Genomic DNA, 24,139 nt, shown 5'->3' on the forward strand with positions numbered 1-24,139 from the left:
CAAAGGGCATAAACAGTCAGTTTTTCAGAATGGAGAGAGGCAAATAGTGGTGTCCCCCAAGGGTCTGTACTGGGCCAGGTCCTATTCAACATATTCATAAATGATCTGGAAAAAGGGGTAAACAGTGAGGTGCCAAAATTTGCAGATACAAAATTGCTCAGGATAGTTAAGTCCCAGGCAGACTGCGAAGAACTACAAAAGGATCTCTCAAAACTGGGTGACTGGGCAACAAAATGGCAGATGAAATTCAGTGTTGATAAATGCAAAGTAATGCACATTGGAAAGCATAATCCTAACTATACATATAAAATGATGGCATATAAAATATACATATAAACTGGCTGTTACTATTCAAGAGAAAGATCTTGGAGCCATTGTGGATAGTTCTCTGAAGACATCCACTCAATGTGCAAAAGCAGTCAAAAAAGCAAACCGAATGTTGGGAATCATTAGGAAAGGGATAGATAAGACAGAAAATATCATATTGTCTCTATATAAATCCATGTTATGCTCACATCTTGACTACTGCGTGCAGATGTGGTCGTCCCATCTCAAAAAAGATACATTGGAATTGGAAAAGGTTCAGAAAAGGGCAACCAAAATTATTAGGGGTATGGAACAGCTGTCATATGAGGAGAGATTAATAAGAATGGGACTTTTCAGCTTGGAAAAGAGATGACTAAGGGAGGGATATGATAGGGGTCTATAAAATCATGACTGGTGTGGAGAAAGTAAATAAGGAAGTGTTATTTACTCCTTCTGATAACAGAAGAACCTAGGGGTCACCAAATGAAATAGGCAGCAGGTTTAAAACAAACAAAAGGAAGTATTTCTTCACACAACGCACAGTCAACCTGTGGAACTCTTTGCCAGAGGATGTTGTGAAGGCCAAAACTATAATAGGGTTCAAAAAAGAACTAGATAAGTTCATGGAGGATAGGTCCATCAATGGCTACTAGCCAGGATGGGCATGGATGGTGTCCCTAGCCTCTGTTTGCCAGAAGCTGGGAATGGGCGACAAGGGGTGAGTCACTTGATGATTACCTGTTCTGTTCATTCCCTCTGAGGCACCCGGCACTGGCCATTTTCAGAAGACAATACTGAGCTAGATAGATCTTTGGTCTGACCCCCACATGATATTGTTTCTGTTTCCTAATTGGATTTTTCAAACTTTTATTTTAAAAAGGATACTAAGGTGTAATGAGAAGCAAATTATAAGCAATCCACACTACTGACTAGTGACTATTATTGTTCATGCACAAATATCCTTGTTCTCATGTGACTATGGGACACGGGAAAACCCACATATACAAACAAACTGTGAACAAAGTTCCATTGCACAAAAATATACATGAAGAGTGACTACCATGGGAAAGAAGATGGCCAAATCAAAATCCATTGGAAATTCGAATGTATGTCAGCCACCTGCACTGGATTTACAGCTTCAATGAAGCTACGTTGATTAACACCAGCTGATGATATGGTTTGCTGGTTTTAGAGTAATCTACCAACTTTACAAAGCCAAATCCTCAGTGCCTTCCTCCAGCCCTCTCTGTAACTCTCACTGACTCTGGCCACCGAAACCATACCACAGTGTGATATAAGTGACCACATCTAACCAACACAGCTCAAATCCAGAATATCATATAGGAAAGACAGTCACATATCAATCCATTGGGTAAAAATAAAACTTACTCAACACATGCTGAATGAACTCGAATACATTCAAGGAAGTTGCATTCCATGAGCAGAGAAAGAGGGTATGTTTTACAGCAAATTATTTGCTGCAAATTACTCTCTCAGCTCCATGAGAAAGACACAGGCTTATTTGTAGCTAAGAAATAACCACCAAGACACTGGAAAGTAAGGACCAGCTTAGAATAATCAAGGGTCAGAGGAGAAACCAAAGAACTCACTGTGTCACTAATAATACCTGGCTGTTATATAGCACTTTTCATCAGATCTCAAAACATTTTCCAAAAGGAGGTCAGTATCATTATGCCCATTTTACAGATGGGGAAACTGAGGCACAAGGTGTGACTGGACAAGCCCAAGGTCACTTAGCAGACCAGTAGTACATATAAGACCCTGGCTCCTAGTTCAACACTATATCCAATAGGCCAGAGGTTCTCAAACTGTGGTCCGTGGACCACCAGTGCTCCACAAGCTCCATACAGGTGGTCTGTGATAGTTCCCTCTAAGGTGCATGCCTGGGTGGCCACACACAAGAGAATGCAGGGCCACCCACTTACTTAGTGGAGCTGTGCAGGCGTGGCTCCACTAATTAGGTGCCTGGACCCTGGAGAAGACACACATGTAAGGTGAGGTGGTAGCCTTGGGGGCACTAGGTGGGAGGGGGAAGTGGGGTGAGAAGAGGGGGTGGGGAAAATTTGGGATGTGCAGGAGAAAGAGGCATCCAGAGAAAAAGGCAACTTTCCCTAGCTCCAAGGCTGTGGCTGCTGGGGAGAGACCCCACTCCTTTCCAGGCCCAGTTCGGGGGCTGCCGCAGTGGGGGAGAGAGGGTACATCCATCGCATTAGAAAGGTAAGACTACTGATATTAAAACTTGAGTTTTGTGCTTTTATTTGTAGAACAAAAAACCATTAATTATTATTAAGGTTTTTTTATATAGTGCTTTTATCCAAAGTGCTTTACAATAGTTAGCTAATGGTACAAACAACATTTGGAAAGATCATTAAGTGGTCCGCCGAGACCCTCAGCAATTTTCAAGTGGTCCGTGAAAAAAAAAGTTTAAGAACCCCTGTAATAGGCCACACTAAGATAGGCCTTGTCAACTTTTCCTATGCACAAAGGACAAACCATCTTCCTCTAGATTGCCCTTACTAGAGATAAAGAAAACAGCAAAGAAAGAAGGAATACAAAGTCTCCAGGACAGAGAGCACACAGTGGGCCATTCTGCAACATTCTGCATTTGCAATGGAACACAAAATGGCTGCTGTCCCACAGCTACCTCTGCATCCGACACAGGGACTCCTTTCCACTTGAAGGTGCAGTGCACAGGAAACAGAATGGTGAACTCCCCTTTCAGTTACCCAGCTATAGAAATATAATAGACTTGAGCCACACAATTTGGTTCTGGATTTTGAAACCCCTTCAAAGGCCATTGGGTTTGGAGCCAGGTTTTGGCTCAGTTCATTATAGAGAAAGGAGCCAACTGTGCTCAAAGTTTGGGGGCGCTTTGATTTTGGGTGTGGATTTGGCCCGCTCTAAAGCTATTCCTTTCTCCAAGTTCTCACAGAGAGGTGCCCACAATTGGCTATATCCTTGGCAATCACAATGGAGAAGCCAAGGACTGAATGGGAGCCATGAAGACTGCACTGACCTCTGACCCCTAGCAATGGGCCCTCCCTCCATCTCAGGGTGCAGGCAGTGTAAGGGAAGCTACATACTGTACCTCTTCCATAGATAAATAGAGTCCTTCACTGTCCGACAATCTCTCTCCCTCTCTTCTACCCTCACGCTTTCTAGATTAATTCCACACAAAAGCTCTGGTAAAAGGACACTAAGGTTTTACAGTTGAGAAATTGAAAGCAACAAAAAGCAAATGTAACCTTATCTACACTTCCTCTGTGCCCATGCATTACAACACACCCTTCGCTTGCATGCTTACATACTATTTCTCAAACAATACAGTGCAGCAGGCCCTTCTTTTCCACAGCATGCATTTCAATTTTGTGGCTACTTATTTTAAAAGGAAACAAGGAAGAAAACAAGCCCACCCCCTAACAGGAACCAGGGGGTAGCACTGTGACCCCTATTCCGCCTCCTCACAAAGCTCTCTAAAAGCTCAGCTACTATGGCACTAAGATTTCTACAGTGAAGTTTTCCTCCATGAATGTCCATTACAACCCTCACTTAGGGCTCAGTCCTGCAACCCTGGCACATAGGAGTGACTTTAAATAAGTTATAGCGATGGATGGTGCATGCCAGTAGCTCCATACACCTTCACATCTCTCCATCCCTGAAGCACACAAATGCACTCCCTGGTCCAGTGCCCCAGTGAGGGGCTGTTCAATAGGGACAAGGTTGAGATGAAGTCAATAGGGTGACTCTGATTTGCACTCACTGAGGATCTAGCACTCTGTGGTTTGCTAAACATCCCCTGGAAATGCTGCTCCGTGTCCTAACGTTGTCTTTTCAGGGGGAGTCAGTAGCAAGTCCCCACAAATATTTGGGAGCCACAGACCCCATTTTTGCTAACTTTCCATAATGACTTGCAGTTTAGGAATAATTTGTCACAAGCTGTGACTTCCCCCTGGGTTTACAGATAAAAAGCAGCAGCTCTTCCCGCCTGAATGAGAGGAGAATCCCATATCATTGTTCAGAATGCAGAGTGATAATGATTAGAACGTTCTATTCAGGCCTCCACACATGAAAGGGCAAGATCGTTATAAAGACCCTTAAGAAAATAGCCCAGGCTTCAAGTGGGGAAAAGTAACTTGGGGTCTCACAAGGCAATTGCAGCTATTTCTAAAATGTCAGATCACAAACCTAACAGCAAGGGCTTGCCTTCCCCGCAGAGTTATCTGGTGTTCGAGCTGAAGTGTTATCCCTATATTGAGGCCCATCCCCACACACAGACCCTGAGCTGTAGTGCAGTGGTATTTTTAAAGGAGTTGTCTGACTCCTTTAGAAGCTAAAACTGGGCTCAGCACAATCTTTCACAACTGATGTGTAATGTTGAGGCAGGCTACTGCCACTCAAGCACCGGTAATCCTACAACACCATCCCACAATTCCCTCTCTGCATCCAGAAAGGACAGAGAAGGTGTCATAAATATAAAGGGAAGGGTAAACACCTTTAAATCCCTCCTGGCCAGGGGAAAAACCCTTTCACCTGTAAAGGGTTAAGAAGCTAAGATAACCTCACTGGCACCTGACCAAAATGACCAATGAGGAGACAAGATACTTTCAAAGCTGGGGCGGGAAACAAAGGGTTCTCTCTGTCTGTGTGATGCTTTTTCTGGGACCAGAGCAGGTAAGAACTCCTGTAAAGAGTTAGTAAGCAATCTAGTTAGATATGTGTTAGATTCTGTTTTGTTTATATGGCTGATAAAATAAGTTGTGCTGAATGGAATGTATATTCCTTTTTTTGTGTCTTTTTGTAACTTTTAAGGTTTTGCCTAGAGGGATTCTCTGTGTTTTGAATCTGATTACCCTGTAAGGTATTTACCATCCTGATTTTACAGAGGTGATTCTTTTACTTTAATTAAAATTCTTCTTTTAAGAACCTGATTGCTCTTTCATTGTTGTTAAGATCCAAGGGTTTGGGTCTGTGTTCACCTATGCAAATTGGTGAGGATTTTATCCAGCCTTCTCCAGGAAAGGGAGTGTAGGACTTGGGGGGATATTTTGGTGGGGGAGATGTTTCCAAGTGGGCACTTCCCCTGTTCTTTGTGTAACACTTTGGCGGTGGCAGCTTTTAACCTAAGCTGGTAAAAAATAAGCTTGGGGGTCTTTCACGCAGGTCCCCACATCTGTACCCTAGAGTTCAGAGTGGGGAAGGAACCTTGACAGAAGGTCTCCCATAATTCACTGGGAAATAATTCACAGACCCCACTAGTTTATCACAGTGCAAAGAACCATAGTTAACGTCTTAGCGTCACACTCATGTGAGGGCAGCACCAGTGGAGACACAGAGCTGGGGAGTTATTTCATAGCCTGGCTATTCTCACTCAAGCCAGGCTAACTTGAAAGGAATAACTCAAGTGTAGATAGCTCAGGTTAACTCTGCAGCGAAGACAGACCCAAAGAAACGCTTCAGAAGGCAGCGCAGACTTCCCCTGCTCCACACCAGCCCTTTTCCCTCAGAGCATTTGTTCTTTCAAGTTGACAGAGAAGATAACAGCAGGTGAACCAATGGCCCTTTACAACTCTCACAGCTTTCTTTTGCTAAGACGTGGCCTCCTGCTAGGCGGGGATGTTTACCATTCTACATCCCTACCCAGGAGGCAAACCTCCTTTGGGAATTGTGTCTCTGGAGGGGAAGGAGAAATACAGCAATTCAACCTTGCCACAGGTCAGGTCAGACTTTATAGAGGCCAGAGTATATAATATTGTGACAGACTGTAAATTACTCATGATATGCTTAATTATGCAATTAAAAAAAACCTTTCAGGAAAATAACCACATAACCCCCTAGGGTATACTTAATATGTGAATCACAAATGATGAAGTATAGAATAAACAAGCAGCATTGAACTACCTGGCTGTAATCCCATCAAGGGGTTCTGGTAATGTCATAAACCAGGGGAACAAATTTCAAATGGCCAGAAAATCGCAGAATAAATTCTTACCCTGTAATTCAGCACTTGCTTAGTCAATATATTTTAAAATCTCATCTTCTCCCCCTCTTAACTTTTTTGTTACACCCTTTCCCAGCTCTTCCACTACTCTTCCCTCATGCCCGTCCCCTCCATAGATTCTGAAGCACCTCCAACATGACTGATGTAACCATAATTGATGCTGATTGTGGGAAACCTCTGTCGGTTCAGGGCCCAATTCTGTTGCCACTCTGAGCTCCAAGCAACTATACAGTCTAGGCCCAATTCTGAAGCTGCTACTAACAGGAATAGTTTCATTGTCTTCAGGAGAACCATTCACATGAGTTGGGGCTGCAGAATCAAGCCTCTGAATACTAAGGAATGAAATATGTAAACTTTGCATTCATTGAGCAGCATTTACTCACATTAGCAGTCCCATTGAAAGCAACTGGTGAAAGTAAACCTTACACAAATTAGCCCTAAAATAATAATTTTCCCCATGCAATGCAATGAATCATTGTTTTATACATCATTAAATGGGACAAAATATACTTCCTTGTAGTAGAAAATCAGTGCTGTAGTAGAAACTCAGTAGAACACAGAATGCTGATGGTCATTGAAGGCACTCTGTTAAATACCTCAGATAGAACATTTGGTTTTATAATTGATTTCAAAATCTAGCGTTAGAAATATTTTCACTGCATTAGTTTGGGGATTTTTAATTAAAATTTAGTAAAAACCTTTTTAAATTAAAAAATTGGAAACTTTGTGCTGAAGCATCGAAAATACAAACACAGCAGGAGAGCTAGGAAGTGAAACTGACTATAATAATTTGCTCAGTGCACAAGAAAACAGACTTTACTTACAGTACTGCAGACAAAGAACACACTGCTTTAGTCAGCTAATCAGTGACTCTCAACCTTTCCAGACTACTGTACCCCTTTCAGGAGTCTGATTTGTCTTGCGTACCCCCAAGTTTCACCTCACTTAAAAACTACTTGCTCACAAAATCAGACATAAAAATACAAAAGTGTCACAGCATACTATTACTGACAAATTGCTGACTTTCTCATTTTTACCATATAATTTTAAAATCAGTCAACTTACCAGAATATAAATATTGTACTTACATTTCAATATAGAATACATAGAGCAGTATAAACAAGTCATTGCTTGTATAAAATTTTAATTTGTACTGACTTCGCTAGTGCTTTTTACATAGCCTGTTGTAAAACTAGGCAAATATCTATGAGTTGAGTACCCCCTGAAAGATCTCTGTGTACCCCTAGGGGTATGCATACCCCCTGGTTGAGACCCACTGAGCTACATAACAAAGGGAGGTGAGGGGGGATCAAAACACCCAGTAAGTAAACAGGAAATAAGGGTGGGGTGGTGCATGGCTCCAACCTATTATACTCTAAGTAATATATATTTTGATTACTACAAATCGGGAAGTGAAATTGATTATAAACAGAAAAGTTTAGTTTTATTCTTCAAAATAAGAGCAGTGTTCAAAAATAATGAGTCAAGCTCCAGAAAACCATCAGACTTCTTTTAAAATAATACAGTTTGGAGTCTTTTTCTTTGTCTTCAGGTTGCACTTGGGTCATGTTTTCTAGCTTTTCTCTACAACCATGAGAGTGAGAAAGTTGCTTTAAAAGAAAGGAAAGCTGAGATTCACATATACTCCAGGAGTTGAGGCTTTAAGACAAATACCAAATACTACAAGACTCACAGGACCAAGAGTGACACACAAAAAAAGCAACATAAATGGAGAAAAGTAAATCAGACTTTTTTAACAGATTTTTTTCATTTTTTAATTATCTAAGTCCTGCCCTACAACCTTTACTCGCATTAGCAATTGTTACTCATGCAAGAAGTCCCAGTTAAGTCAATTGGACTACTCACCTGAACAATGATTACTCAGATGAATAAAGTCTGTCGGATCTATCATCTGTGGTTATTAAAATGGAGGTAATTAATGTTTTAAAAATAATTTTGGTCTAAACCTAACAAAGTGGAAAGGATTTTTCTCGTTAACTTCAATAGGAGCAGGTTTGGACCCTGAATTTCTATTTTGACAACATTCCTTTGGGGACGCCCAATTACATTCAAGAGTTAAATGCATTGACCAGTCTGCCTTGTTTACATAGTCTGTAACCTGTTGATATAACCAGTCAACCATTTCTGTACAATTTCCATTTGCCTACTAGAAAAGGAGTACTTGTGGCACCTTAGAGACTAACAAATGTATTTGAGCATAAGCTTTCGTGAGCTACAGCTCACCACGAAAGGTTATGCTCAAATAAATTTTTCTTTTTGTGAATACAGACTAACAAGGCTGCTACTCTGAAACCTGTCATTTGCCTACTGATTACAGAAAATAGGAAAAAATACTGACAGCTGCTAGTTCTAGTCAATGTAAAGTTCCTGATTGTTTTCTCCTATTTTTTGTTCATCCCAAGTCCATATATTCCACATCTCTTAGGAAGAACCCTGAGTTTTGAGAATAAAAGATGTTAAAATCTGGAATGCTAAAATAAAGCTTGAATGGGATCTCTGGATGATCTTTGCCCCTTATTTTGCATCTGCTGTCTGTGCATCTCACCCAACCCATAATGCAGGTTTTCATTCATATAGCTTTGAAGAGATTGGATGTTTCATATTGGTGGCAGGCTATCACATTTGGGCAGAATGCAATGTTCTGTCTTCTTTTCAAAACCAAGTTATTTTAAGGGGGTGTCTATGCAAATAAGAGCACTTAGTAGTACCAGTGGGAGTTAGGCACCTAAATATTTTTGTGAATCCCATCCCACAGTTCTATCATGCCATTGATCTGAGAATCTCAAACAACTCTACAAACACCCCTTCATATGGAAGCATTAGCTTAATTTTCAGCCAGCACATAAACAGATCAAAACAGGAGTGGAAGCTGTAGTTGAACCAACAAAAGGGGAAGAGGAAGAAGCCCAGGAGAGGATGGGGATTGGTAGCTGTGTTCCTACCTGCTCCCCTTTATTTTAGTTCTGGCTTTCATAGAAGTGAACAAAGGTACAGAGAGGTTATGTGACTTGCTGAGATCACACAACAAGACATAGGAAAAGCCAGGACTCCTGACTCCCAGTCCTGTGCTTTAACCATTAGCTCATGACACAACTGAATCTAACCACTTAGCCTGGGGAAAGACACCTTAGTCCTAAGACAGTTAAAAGGACTATAATAAATTAAGATGCAAGAGATTGGTATATAAATCAGGTAGAATTGATCAGGAAATTATTTTTCCCCATAAAAAAATTCATTGAACAGATATTTTCCCATGTTTGTCATTTTTCTTCAAAAATTGTACAGGTTTTCTTTTCTTCTTCTTTTTTTTTTTTTTTTTTAAAGAAAAAAATCAATAGCAAGAGGGTTTTTAAAGTTTCAGCCAAAAACCTGTTGATCAGCTCTAAAGCTGAGCAACAGCACTCCAATTCGGGACCTCTAGAGACCCCACCCTGAAGAAGCCAGGCCATCTCCGTTAGGGTGTTCTCCTAAGGAAGGACACAAAGGACATTCAAAGATAAGTAATGCTGGGTTTTTGCACAAGAGAACTTTCCCAAGGAAGTGCACAGGGAAGAGGGGATGGGAGCTGTGGCTGGTTATCTATAATGGGAGGGGTTGCCCTCTATGGAATGGAGTTCAGAGCCCCCGTTGAAAATCGAAATACAGGTCCACCTCAGCTTTAGCAGGAGACTCATGAAACACCAGCATCTTAAACTGAACATTGGTTGTGTTTTGTCTTATGTTGTCAGGGGGAACTTGGCCTGTAAAACCCTTCCAGTTCAGCTGTAGAAGTGGGTCAGTTGGGTATAAATTAAATCTGCTTTTATTCTTTTAGGGTCATTTTCAGAGTTGCTGAACATTTGCAACTCCATCTCAAGTCAACAACCCTGAAAATCAGCCTTTTACTATGCTGACAATGTTCTCCTGATATACATTAAGAGTAAAGTCACTATTTTGTCAGATTCTATACACTATTAGAATGGGTTAAAAAATATGAATGAAACATTTACCTATTGGAAAATGATGTTTCATTGAAATTAAAATTTTCAGTGGGGAAAAATCAAATTCAACTGAAAGGTTTCATTTCAATCAAAATATCTAAACAAAAATGTTTCACCATTTCTGATTCAAAACTTTCTGTAACTTTTCATTAAACAAACAGTTTCAATTCTTTTCCTCCCAATTTGGGACTAAAATAAACATCAAAATACCGGAATTTCCCACAGGATAGAAAAATCCATTTTTGATCTTTTCTACCCACTACAAAAATCTCTGGATGATTTTTTACTTTCCTTCCTTAAGCAATGTATACAACAGTGAAGCCAAAATAGATAGGTAGGTAGGTAATTTGATCTGTCCTCTAAAACATATCTGACTTTTTTCAGAGAAGGAGAAAAAATTATACCATTATCTGCAATATATTTTTCTTACCTTAAAATACTTTTAAATTCTACCTTATAGGGATGTCTGCTGCCCCAGGACCATTATTTTAAGGTCAAATTGATCACCACATTTGGAATCATGGAAAAAAAAAAAAAATTCCCTCAACTGGAAAGGAACCATCTGATATTTTTGGTCCTTTCCTTGCAGGAATCAAACCTTTTTTGCTATTACTGTGAGCTGATTTGGACATTAGTGGAGATTAGTTATTCATATCTATATATAGGTGTACAGTTAGGCAACAAAATATTGTCTCAACTTTTTTTTTTTCAAATGAAAACTGGCTTTTTGATGGAAAAGGTAGTTCTATGCAAAATGTCCAGTTTCATCAAAATATTTTGGGTATTCATCAAAAAATGGAAGTGCAAAAAACTTTTCAGTTTTACCCTCCCTGCCAAAAATCTGGTTTGGGTTCGGAAAATTGAAAAAATGATTTTTGTGGGACTTGACAAATCCCCTCCCCCCCAAAAAAAAATTCTAAGAAAAATATTTGTTTTTGTTGATTTTTCACTAGGAAAAAAAAAATTTCCAATTTAGCCCTAATCAGGAGCAAGCAACTTCCAACCCCACGTAGTTTTTGATTGTCACTTTCCTGTCTGTCCCTAAAACAATCGATCCCTGAAGGACTGGGATAATTAAAGAACACAGCTGGAATTTCTAACCTTCCCCTCTGCCTAGTCCATAGGAATACTCACTGTGCCATTCACCAGTGCCACATGTGACAATGGATAGATTCAATCCCAATCCCATTTACCTTTAGTGTGGTTTCAGAGTAGCAGCCGTGTTAGTCTGTATTCGCAAAAAGAAAAGGAGTACTTGTGGCACCTTAGAGACTAACAAATTTATTAGAGCATAAGCTTTCGTGAGCTACAGCTCACTTCATCGGATGCATTTGGTGTTTGTTTGTTTTTTTTTTTTTTTTTTTCCACCAAATGCATCCGATGAAGTGAGCTGTAGCTCACGAAAGCTTATGCTCTAATAAATTTGTTAGTCTCTAAGGTGCCACAAGTACTCCTTACCTTTAGTGTGATTTGCTTTGCAAGCTAGAAGAGCCCAAATCAGAATAGCTTTTTACTACTGTTTATCTGAAATGCAATCTGAATGGCAAAATGATGTCTTGGGTTCAATTTAAATTGTATGTTAAGCCTTTACTAGTAACATGTTGTAATAGTATCATTATGAAATACATCCCTGTAGGGGCTTTTGGATTGTGTAGGAATTAATTATTAATAATTCTGTTTGATGTTCTTATAGATTCTAAAGCCAGAAGGGACCATTGTGATCACCTAGTCTGAGCTCCTGTATAACACAGGCCAGAGAACAGCCCGAAAATAATTCCTAGAACGGATCTTTCAGGAAAAAAACAGCCAGTTCTTCTTTAACTCCTCCGTATTATTGTACATTGCACTTTATATTATTATGCTCCCAGTCCTGCAGTCTTTATTCATGTGAGTAAGAGCTGAAAGATTGGGCCTTTGACTATTACTGTATTATTATTTCAACAGCAGATCCAGCTGGCCACTTAACAGAAACTACTGTGCCTTTACGTTATCAGATTTTGAAGGCAGGGATTATAGTCTCTGTGTTATCTATGTTGCAGGTAGAGCTGTGCTGTTCACCAATTTTTTGGTGTGGGGGCTGAAATGAAATATTAAATTAGATTGATAAAATCGTTTGGGGTTTACTTGAAAAGATTTTTTAAGTTGTTTGTTTTTTGGTGAAGCAAAAATGTCAAACATATTATTTTGAGTTGAACAAAATGTTTCATTTGGCCCACAACAAAACATTTTGGGTTGTTTGTTTTTTTAAAACTCCTTACAAAATTATAATTGCAGTTAAATTTGAAGCAAAAGACCCTTTTGAAACAAAGGTCAAAACATTTCAATTTGAAAAAAAATGTAGAAATAAAGCTTTTTGACTTTGTCAGAATTTGTTTGTTTTTTGACTGAAACAATTTGCCAATTTCAACACAGATTTGAGAAACCTTTTGGTCCACCCAGATCTGCATTTTTCTGCAAAAAAGTAGTTTCAGCTGAAAAATTATGCCCTGCTTTAGTTGCAGGTCATAAAACAATGTGTATTGCTAAAGGGCAATATAAATAATTAGGAGATGCTGGTAGAAATGCTATAGTTAAGGTTATATTTGTTTTTTCACTTAAAATGGAGTCTAAGTAATTTTGTTAGGAATGTAAACAGATGTTAATTGTAGGCATAATTAACCCAATCACTTCTAGGGAGATTTCATTTTCTGGATTATTACAAGTAAATCTTTTTAATTATTTAGAAGATAGAAGGAGTTCAAAATAAGCTTTTCTGAAATATGGTGTTTAACTTTTTTGTTCTAAATATAAAAATGGCTTTAGTTTTAAATATTAAGCTTTAGATAGATTTCAGTCTAAACAATACCTACCATAGATTGTTGGGTTTGTTTGTTTTCTTTTTTTTAAGAAAAAGGTTATTTGTATTATTCCTCATAATCATTTCTAGTTCTACTACAAGCTCAGTTGAAATAAAAATTACCCAAGCAAATGGTAACATGTGCAACTTTATGTGTTAAATCACTGGCATATTGGAATTGTAGCTGTGAACTCTTTTGAGAGGGAAATATGAATAATCCCCATCAATGTGAAACAATGATGGATGGTTTGGTTGGTTGGGTGGGTGGCTGGGATATGTATTTGCAGGAGGAGCGAGTGTTCTGTTTGTCCTCAGTTGGGGGGAGTGTTTCAGGGAGAAGATGCAAAGACCCAGTGAATTCCTTACATCTGCTTCTCAAGCTGGATCTCCCAGGAGAAGAGAAGCCCATTCCTCTCCGCATTCACCCAGACCATCGCTGATACATAGCTCCAGCCCTTCAGAGAAAGGACTCCTCTGCAGGAGCTGGAGAAGAGCAGCCCCTCCTGATTTCCACTTCTTGGTAGGCCTGATCCAACTTTCCCTGAAGTCTTTCCATTAACTTAAATGGGAGCTGGTTCAGACTCCAGGGATTTGCCAAAGTTCTAATGGTCTATTCTCCAATGTTTCATACCTAGGATGAACGTGGCAGCCAGATCTGAGCTAAATCTAGGGGTTCCAGCCCCAGTGAAATGCACAAACCCTCCTCCAGGCCATATCTACAGTACAAACTTTGGTTGACGCAAGTTATATCGATGTAAAGCCGCCGCAGTTAGTACATCGCTTGTGCGCGTGCATACTAGGCTACTTGTGTTGGCACTGCATATACTCACCAGAAGTGCTTATGTCACTGTATAATGTGGTGCACCATGGGTACGTATCGGAGCATGCAACTCGCCACCATTCAGTGCACTGTCTTTTTGGACATTTTGGCAATGCCTGGTGGAGCATAAAGGAGTAACAAGGGTGTGAATGGGAACAAAGCTTCCCAGCATGCAACTGTCTCCATCCTATTATGTCATCTAATTCCCATAACATTTGCACCTTTTTAAAAACTCCTATGAATCTTCTCAGCACTCCTCTGACAGAAGCATGGCACCTGCACAGCTCTGCACTATTGTCATAAGCATTGCAAACAGAGGATATTTCCAGAGCCGTACAAAGAACCAAATCAGCAGGGAACATGATTTCTTGGAGGACAGATTGCCGTGGGACATTCCAAGAACCAATTCAAGGTTGTTGGTGGTGTTCCTGGAGCAACTGCAGATGGTGGAATGGCACTTCTACCCCGAGAAACAAGCATTGACTGGTGGGATTGCATTGTAATGTAGGTTTGAGATGATGAGCAGTGGCTGCAGAACTTTTGGATGTGCAAGGCAACATTCCTGGACCTGTGTGCCAAGCTTAGCATAGCCTTCTAATACAGTGACACCAAACTGAGAGCTGCACTGACAGTGGAGAAGTGAATGGAGATCACACTTTGGAAACTTGCAATGCCAAATTGCTATCTGTCAGTGGCAAATAATTTTGGAGTTGGAAAATTCACTGTTGAGGTGATTGTCATGCATGTGCATAGAGCCATTAATTATATCCTGCTATGCAGGACTGTGATGCTTGGCAATGTGCAGGACATAGCAGTTGGATTTGCAGCAATGGGGTTCCCGAACTGTGGTGTAGTGAAAGATGGTATGCATATCACCATTTTGACCCCAGCCCACCTTACTGCAGAGTACATCAACATAAAGGACTACTTTTTTATGGTTATGCAAGCATTGGTGCATCACAGAGGATGCTTCACCAAGATCAGTGTTGGCTGGTCAGGGAAAGTGCATGATGAGCACATCTTTAAGAACAACAGGACTGCTCAGAAAGCTAAAAGCAGGGACTTTCTTTCCTGACCAGCGGCTTTCCATTCGCAATGTTGAAATGCCAACAGTGATCCTGAGGGACTCTATCTACCCCTTGCTCCCCTGGTTCCTGAAGTCATACACCAGCTATCTCAACAGCATCAAGGAATGATTCAACTGCCGGTTCAGCAGGTGCAGAATGACAGTTTAATGCACTTTTGGTAGATTGAAGGGATGTTGGTGGTGTTTGTTCACAAGATTGAACCTCAGTGGAAAAAATATCCCAGTAGTTATAGCTGCCTGCTGTGTCCTGAATAATATCTGTGAAGCAAAGGGAGAAAAGATGCTGCTGGAGTGGAGGGCAGAGGTGGAGCAGCCATCTGCTGAGTATGAACAGCTAGACACAAGAGCTATTTAAAAAGCTCAGCACCGAGCTATAAAGCTCAGGAAAGTTTTGAACAAACACTTTAACAGTGAACCACAGTAATCCATTGTGGTGTACTGTGCTGCACCTTGCCCTGCTGTTTGGGGCCAGTTAGAAACTGTATGGTCCTTGGAGTACATCTATGGATATAACACTGTCAATGCACCTATTTTTGCAGTGCTTGCTGTGCATTTACAATACCACTGTGTTTTTCATTCATCCTGTGAGTTGTCACTCTGTTCAGTAACAAGTAAGTGGGTGCATTCAGAACTTCTAGGCACTCTGCAGCATATGTTGTGATGAATTATTTTCCAAATAGAATTTTATTCAGTAATAAAACCAGCACACGGAAAAATCTTTGAAATTTAAAAACAAATACATTAAAAACTTAATAAATTAATGGAACAGAACAAGAGGAAAAAACATTCACATCCATTTTACCTATGCATACATCAACTGTGCCTCTTACAGGTTGGTGTACGTGAAGCTGTGGTTGTCTTTAATGTCCCCTGGGGTGCACAGGTAAAAGTAGGGATGCAGACCCTGATGCCGTATGGAATGTTGAGGGGGATATAAGGAAATGCTGCAATGGAATTCTTCATGAATTGCAAAGGGTGGAACTTGTAGGTCTACCAGAGTCTGCAGCATCTGTGATTGCTTGCAGAGAAGCCCCCTTATGTCCTGGTACATCTCCCTCTCCTTTTCCTGGTGGGACTCCTAGGCTTTTTGCCCTGTCCACACTTTCCTTCTCCAGGCTGTCTGCAATGTTCACTCTCCAGGACCTTAGTCTGATGCAACCTTGACTTGCAGGATCTCACTGAATATGTCATCCTAAGTCCTCTTCTTTTTCCTCCTTATCTGGCTCATATGTTCCGTGGGGGTGAAGGGAGAGCCCCTCAAGGCCACAATGGCAGTAGCTGCAGATAAAACACACACAGGTACCATTGTCACTACAGTCACCACAGAAAGCAAAAGTTAAGATTCAGAACTTCCCCTCCCTTGCTCCCCTAAAGTTTTGAACAGGACATGCTTATTAACACTTCTGCTTTGGAGTGTTTGTGCACGGCACTATTCACAGCACCAGGGAGAGTATGGCCCACCAGGGGTGAGTGGAGGTAATTGCTCAGCTGCATGAAACTATGAGCACAGGGAAATGGCACTGAAAACTGGCACCACCCGTGGTGATTTTAGCTGATATCTCACTCCTGAGAATAACCAAGGCACAGAGAGCACAGCTGCTGCTGGCATTCTGAAGATTCCTGGGCCCATATGCTGCTAGCCTGTTTACTGCAATGGTGTCAGCCAAAGTTATCACTGACTGGCATGGGAAAGCGTCCTACCACAGAGGAAGAAATAAGGCTGCCATCACTGGAAGCCTTTGGGAGAGGATTGCAGAGTACCTCCATAGAAGTTTCACTGAGATCTCAAGGGGATTCAAGGATGTCCCTGTGTACACAAACTGTTCCACATGGTCCGTTCCCCCCTCCCCTGCCACACACACATACCTAACTCTACAGAGGAATGAAAAGCAGATAGCAACTCCACCTCTCTTTGCTGTACTGCTACCTCTTCTACTGCGAATAAATTAATGACAATGTGATAGCTGTGTTCTGTTAAAGTGGGGGTGCCTTCAGTACATCATTGTAATGGGGAAATACAATTACACACTTACCGGAGGTTCCTTGCCCTGCATTGGGCTCGCCCGTGCTCCACTGACTGGACTGGAGTCTCAAACAGGTCCTGGCTTCGGGCATAGCTGGACCCCCTGGTTGCAAGTCCTCTATCCTCCTCTGCTTCCTCCTCCACCTCCTCATGCTGTGACGAGGGCTCCTCAGAGGTATTCACAGTGGTGCGTGGGGTGGTGGTGGAGTCTCTGCCTCTTTGTAAAAGCGGCTGGTCTGCAGCTCAACACCAGACTGACTGTTTGCCTCCCTGGCCTGCCTCAATTCCTTTGCTTTCATGCAGTATTGTTGCTGATCCCTGTTCTAGCCCTTCTCCTGTATCCCCTGTGCAATCTGCTCTTAGAGGTCCATGTTTCTACAGCTGTTCTGCACAGCCTCTTCTCCCCACAGGCCCAAGCCAGAGTGCGGCTGGAGCATGGCCAGCTGGGCAGTTGCACACAGTGGAGAGCTGCTAGGTGTGCTCACCAAGCTCAGCAATCAGGAAAAGGCATTTCAAAAATTCACAGGGCTTTAAAAAGGAGGGGTCCTTCTGGTCTCTATGATGTTGAGCAGTTGAGTTCACAATTGTGACCAAAGTGGTCAGTGTCAGGCACTGTGGGACAGCTGCTGGAGGACTGTTAGGATAGATAGAAGTAATGCAGTTGCTACATTCATGCTGCATCAACCTCAGGACATCAATCAGGGCTCAGTGCGGTGCAGGGACATGGTGTTACTGCATTCACCATAATAGGGCACTCTCATCACACTAGTGGGAGACTAATTTAAATGTAGACACATGCACAACTAGATGGATGCAAGGTGGCTCTTGTTGACCTAACTTTGTACACCAGGCCTCAGTCTGATTCTAAAATCAGCCAGCAGCATAAGCTCAGCTATACTCGACAAGGAGAAAACAGCAGCCCCGGACTCTGGGGAAGCTCAGTTCTCCAGTATCAGCTCAAAATGTCACCCTATCAGCTGTGTTAGTTTAACAGCTTCAGCAGAGTTTACTCTGGATATCAGGGCAAGAAAACCCAAAAGCAGGTTTTCAGTATTTCACCAAGTCTCCCTCCCCAAGTCTGGTTTGACTCAGCAAATCACTTGTGTGTTGGTAACACTGAAATGTAAATAGTCTCTTTTTTCTGTACTTTGAAATCTGCTGATGAGAAGTGCAATCTGAGACCTAGTTACTAAAGTAAATAATAACAACAATATTGGCGTTGATTTTGGTGTGGAAGTTCAGGCTGATGGGATCTCTGGTAGATGATTTTTGACTTTCAATTGAAAATAAGGATAACAGTGTGGCTAAACAACATTTGCAGGTTACAATTGCTGTATCAATCAAACAAAACCCAATACTGCGCTAATACTAAATGATTACTCAAGTTTGCCTCTTTTGAGCTGAAGAGTTAGTACACTGATCGACCCTGAGCAATGTCTTGCTGGAATATTACAATCTCTTCCCCCCTCATCTCAGCGGCTGCGGCTATAACCCCGCAGGAAGCTGCCAATTCAGGGACAAATCCAGCTTCATATATTTCTTCCTCAGAAAAAGAAAGTCCCTTTTAAACCGGATTTCAGGCAGAGCCCTGGAGCTCCGAGTAGTGTAGAGAAACTTAAGGCCTGATTCAACGCTTGTTGACTTTAATAAGATTTTTTTCCATGCCCTTCGGAGCCAGCCTTTCCAGCAGAGTGGGCAGCCCCCATGTAATGCACACAGGGGATCCTCAGAGGAGTAACCAGCGGCAAGTGTGTTGCTTACAATTTCAGATTGGGGGCTGCCACGATGCAGCTCCCTGAATGGGAAGCGATCTCTACTAAGCGCCCAGAGAAATGGTGCAGCAGTGGGGAGGGAAATCAGCGAACGCGGGCCCCGCTAGTGAGCTTCAGGCAGCAAAGAGACATATTCGCATCAGAGTGCTTTAGCGAGCAGGGCTTTTAGGTCCGTCCTCTGCCGCCCCCCCCCCCTCCCGCCTGCCTCCAGCAAACCTGAAAACTCAGGCGACTGGGGGTTAAGTACAGCAGCCCTTTATAAACCAGCAAGGGCCTGGAAATGCTGTTTTAAAGGAAGGTTTCTTGTTCTGCAGGGTGCATTAGTCACTGACTTTCAGTCGGGGCCTAAGCGCCTAAATCCCTTAGAGTTTGAAAATCCTCCCTCCTCGATTCTTCTTTCCTTAGACACCCCAACTGGATTTCAGGGCTAAACACCACATCGCCTTGCTCACCGGAGTAAAGTTTGCTCACCAAGTCGTCCCGCGGAAGTCGCTGCGGGTACTTTTGCTGTGGGATCGGGCCCTCCATGGGAATTCAGCTTCTTTCTAAAACGATCTCATTTCACCAGATCGGTAACAAGAGGTACAGAACTAGCACCGGTGGCCTAAAGGGCCAGTGGCTTTATTCAGATCCAGTCACCTCAAAAATCAAATTCGATTTTTTTTAACAATTCCCTGCTCTGTGCTGCTGCGCTGGATAAAATATGAGCCGATCCACGCACCCTGGGTCCGTTTTAGTTGGGTTCATTCACTGGCTGGTGTGGTTAAGGCTAAGCAACCCCTTTGTATAGCTTCCAGCCATAGAATTTCAGGAGGAAGAACCCTACCGAGCTAAGGAGATTTTTGGACCACATAGACATTAGGTTACATTAGTATACATACAATTATTTAAAATCAAAGTGTGTCATTTTTTAAATGCCAATAATAGCAAACGAAAAGGTAGGAGATTTGGTAAGAAATGACAACGTTAAATATGGAAATGATTGGGACTGTTGGAGGGATAGAGATAGAGAGATTAGATATTCTTGTTGTGACTGTAGGTTTGTCTATTTAATGTGTAAACCCTTGCAGGCTAAATAGCAAAGACTAGCTGCTGTTCCAAATGGAAAAACTCCTATCGCATGTCACTGGAGCCAGGATCTGGCCCAGATCTCCAGGCGCCGTTGGAGTTCACAGGAGCGTTGTAAGGACTGACAACAAAGATACTAGACTTTTAAAAACTCCAGCGACTTTTTAGCGCTGTCAGAAACAGGGCTGGCTGGAGGTTCCATTGATCTGGGCCGGGGTGGCTGTTCTGTCTAATCCCTGCCCGCTTTGTAAATGTTTGGCGACTGACTGGAGGAGGAAACGCAATCCTTATCCAAACAGTCTTTTAACCTCCAGTCCTCTCTGCCCCGTGAACGCTTTGTATGAGCCTGTCATAAGCCTAATTAATTACCCTTGTTACTTAATCTGAAACGGGGCTCCTGGCAACCAGACGAGCCGCACAGAACGGATTTTGAAAAGCATTTTGGTCCCAACCTAAATTCAGCTCGACGAGTTTCTCTCTCCTGCACAGAGAAGTCACTAAGGCGCAGCTGCGTAATTTACTTGTTTGGCCTCAAGATTACATGACACGCTCCCCGCTTTCAATGGCTCTCTTTTCTTTTCTTTTCTTACAGCAAACGAGAAATAAAGTGGAATATACAGAATGTTAGCCGGATGCTGTGGATTTTGTAGCGGTGGTTGAATAGAGGTGTTTGTCTGTAAATCCTATCGGTTTAGGAAACATGGGAATGTAAGAGGTGAAATTCAGATATCAGGGTGGTTATTTAGCACAAGTATCAGAATGAAACCTGACATTTCATAGCGTGTCGTCAGTTCTTCTAGGAGGCCAGATTGGGGAATTGTTGGAATAATCCCTGAAATAGACTAGCCGCGATCCATGCGATTCCATTGCTTCTCCTATACGGAGCCCTCACTACAGTCCGGACATTCAAATTGACTTAAGGGGCCTGATTTTGTCAGGGGCTGGGTCCCTTCCGTGTGAAATCGGTGGATCTCTGCAGTCCCAATCCCCCCTCATTCGCCGCGCCCCTGCAATAGAGTTTTGGGCTCCCGGGGAAAGAGATCGGGATAATGCGCAGAGGTTGGGGACAGCGTTGTCAATCCCCCCCACCCCCCTCCGCTTTCTCCATGCGGTTCCTTTTCACATGATCTGTAACATTTTCCAGGCTCGGGGTCTATTTGCCGCTGTGTTCGTTCTCCACCCTTCAGTAAAAATTTAACAACTGCAATGATCTCACAGTGCCATACATATGGTTGATAAGCTTGTTTGAGAAACAGGCCTATAAAATGCAACCTCCCAGCAACTAGATGCCATATTTGTGCCTGTCTGTTGTTAATTGCCTCCCTGGGTACGATGGTTAAGCCGATTCACTGGGAACGTGCTACATTGTTTCATGCTTTGGTGAGATGGTTACTGGAAACCAGACAACGTTGTTTTATGTTTTTAATTTAACTATCCCTAATAGCGTTTGCAAAGCTGTATGGAGACAGTCAAAGAAAGTATGACACCACACTAAATAAAGTTGCCAGATATAAATATCCCACCAGGGCCTGATTTTTCACTGAAGTCAATGGGAATTCTAGCAGTCTTCAATACAAGCAGGATCGAGCCTTTAATAATAGCCGCTAACGGAAATATCCGTTGGGAGATAAATGATGAGCTGTGTCCTTAATTATGGCACGCTGGGGGGGGGGGATTTTAAAAACGGATTGGGGCTTTGAAATCTGCAGGAATGTTCTCTGTGTAACCGACCAGACGTGGCGAAACTGGGAGTATGTCTGCGAGATCCGTTTGTGCGAAAAGGAGAATTTCTCGCCACTGTAGAGGTTGGTATTTTAATGTGCGCTCTGCTAATATGAACATGTGATCCGAAATTAGAAAAGATTTTGAAATAATATGGAGGCGAACGACAGATGCATTATAAAGTGGGCTACATCGCATTTATAAACCAGATCTGTATGTTGTGGCTGCATCACATCGTATGACAAATTTCCTAGAGGAAAATAACGATCTCAGGAATTTTATTCCTAGTTAATAAAGCATTTATCTCGCAGTGCGGACAATAGCTCGTGCTGCTGGATTGGAGCACTCCATGGACTCCGGTTTGCCCAGCCACTTTCTTTGCAAGAATTCCGTCTCCAAGCACAAGTCCCGCTCACTGATGCATTTATTTTCGCACGTCAAAACGATCCCTGATCTGGGAGAAGTCATTTCACTCAAGGCGTCAGTCCAGGAGACACTTGCTTACGGTTCATGCAGTCCCTGCGCTCAGATGATTAATATCTTCCCTTTAATCCCTTTCTGCATGACTAATAGATTTCTCCTGCCAGCACTCCGATTTGTTTCCGTGTCTTGGTAGGGGGACGAACAGCCCGGCTCCCACTTCAGCCTGGTGTCTCTAATTGACTTCTAGTCTACCTTTTTTATGGCGACATGTGTTTCTCACAAAGCTCTTATTAGGACAAGCTGCTTTCACTAATTGAGAGTTACAGAACGAGGAAGGCAGGCTGGATTTCGGATCCACCACCTCCAGAGCATTCAGGGAAGGAAAGGTTCCCTGCACACTCTTCATCGGGTCCCTGAGATCAGATAACCAAGGCAAACTAGTCTCCTCCTCAGAAGAGGATACCATTTCTAACCGCCGCTGCGCATCGCAGAGCCCAGGGAAGCGCCAAGAAGCAAGTGAAAGGCTACCCAGGGAGAGATCCTGTAGCAGCCCCTGTGCTCAGTGCTAACTCGGCCGAGCAAAGATTACACACGTGGAGAAGGGCTGCCGGACTGAGCTGTCGGAGGAGTTACTCCGATCACCTGGAAAAGCCAGGCACGTGCAAGTGCCAATTAGGAAGCTGATAAATTGTGAGCTCCTAGGTCACATATGATCAGTACCATAAGCTTTACGATTTCAACTCACGCAACCGAAATAAATAACTAACTAAATGAATTTAAATAACCCCCTCCCAATTAGAGTAAAAGCGACACAGGGAAAAATTAACTCACCAACTGTTTAAAGCACCGCCTCACTGGCAACTAACGCAACCCTTTTAATACCGATACCAACGTTTTTTTATAAATGCGCTGGAAGATCCAGACGGGAAAGTTATGCACGTGGAGGGCTCGACCGGGGGGGGACAGGACAAGTTTAACGACACGTAGCTATACATGGCTCAGCTTTCTCGTGTATGTCACTCGCTCTCTGCCATCTGGCAATGTATTCTCGGACTTAGGGGCGAGTTTGGCATAGAGGGACAAGGCCTAAAGCCCTCACCAGGCAGCTGACTCTAAAAGGATATTTTAAATCTATCTGAGGTGGGCATAAGGAAAGCTGCCCTCAGGCGTATATGGTCAGTACCTAGCCAGTATATAGTCAGTACCTAGCCTCCTTCCCTGCGTTGGTGCGTGTAGTTTACCACCAAAGCACCACCGCTAGAATCGCCCACAGTCAAGTCAGCAAATATTAACCTGATCCCTCCCCGCAGCCTGGCTAAAAGAGGAGCTCAGTCTATCCATTTCCGTTGTGCTTCGCAGAACTTCTGAAAGATCCTGTCTACTGAAGAGAAACAACCACAACTTAAGTCTGGATGGATGGCTAGATCAGTATGTACGCCTGGTGAAAAAGCAGTTGGCTTTTGCAACCCTGTGCCCGAATGGGAGTCTTCTGTATTCTCCTTGTTTCCAGTTTTGCACATCAGTCAAATGTAATGTTTGTAAAAGTTGCATATTTTTTTCCATTCACTTGCAAACACGTCCCAGAGCGAATGTGGTTTCTCTGAGGGGCGGGCTCACACAGGAGCAAAGCTCCTCAAGCCTGTAGCGCCCAGGCTGGTGGGCAGAAGGGGGAGCCTCGTGCAGAGATGGATGGGGGCTGGGGGATGCACCCGTGAATAGCGGAGCCAGCCGGGTACAGGGCGCACTGCTTTTGAGGTTAGCTTTAATCGTGTGGCTGGCTTCAATGCATCTCTCCGCGCGGTGGGTGTTGCTGGGGCCTCTTTCAGCGGGAAAGGTGATCTGTTTGATCCTATCAGAAAGGTGTGGGAGTATTCCTGTGTCCCCTTCCCCAGCAGCCACAGTGGCTCCGTTACAATCAGCGAAATCGCCTGGCCCATCCCCTCAAGCCAGACACTCGCCGCACTGATCGTTTGTTGGCCTGCCCCAGCTCTGCCGCTGTACAGCGCCTAGCACAACGGGGTGCTGGGGCGCCACTAGGGCTCCTGGGGCGGCCTTACAGTAA

General features: G+C 42.8%; 1 protein-coding gene across 3 annotated transcripts in view; it reads right to left on the minus strand.

The window, feature by feature from the left end:
• PRRX1 (paired related homeobox 1) overlaps window positions 1-24,139 on the minus strand; it is an 88,221-nt gene that overhangs the window by 59,728 nt on the left and 4,354 nt on the right. The window lies entirely within an intron of this gene.

The sequence above is a fragment of the Dermochelys coriacea genome, chromosome 8 (genome assembly GCF_009764565.3).
Source record: "Dermochelys coriacea isolate rDerCor1 chromosome 8, rDerCor1.pri.v4, whole genome shotgun sequence".
Lineage (NCBI taxonomy): Eukaryota > Metazoa > Chordata > Testudines > Dermochelyidae > Dermochelys > Dermochelys coriacea.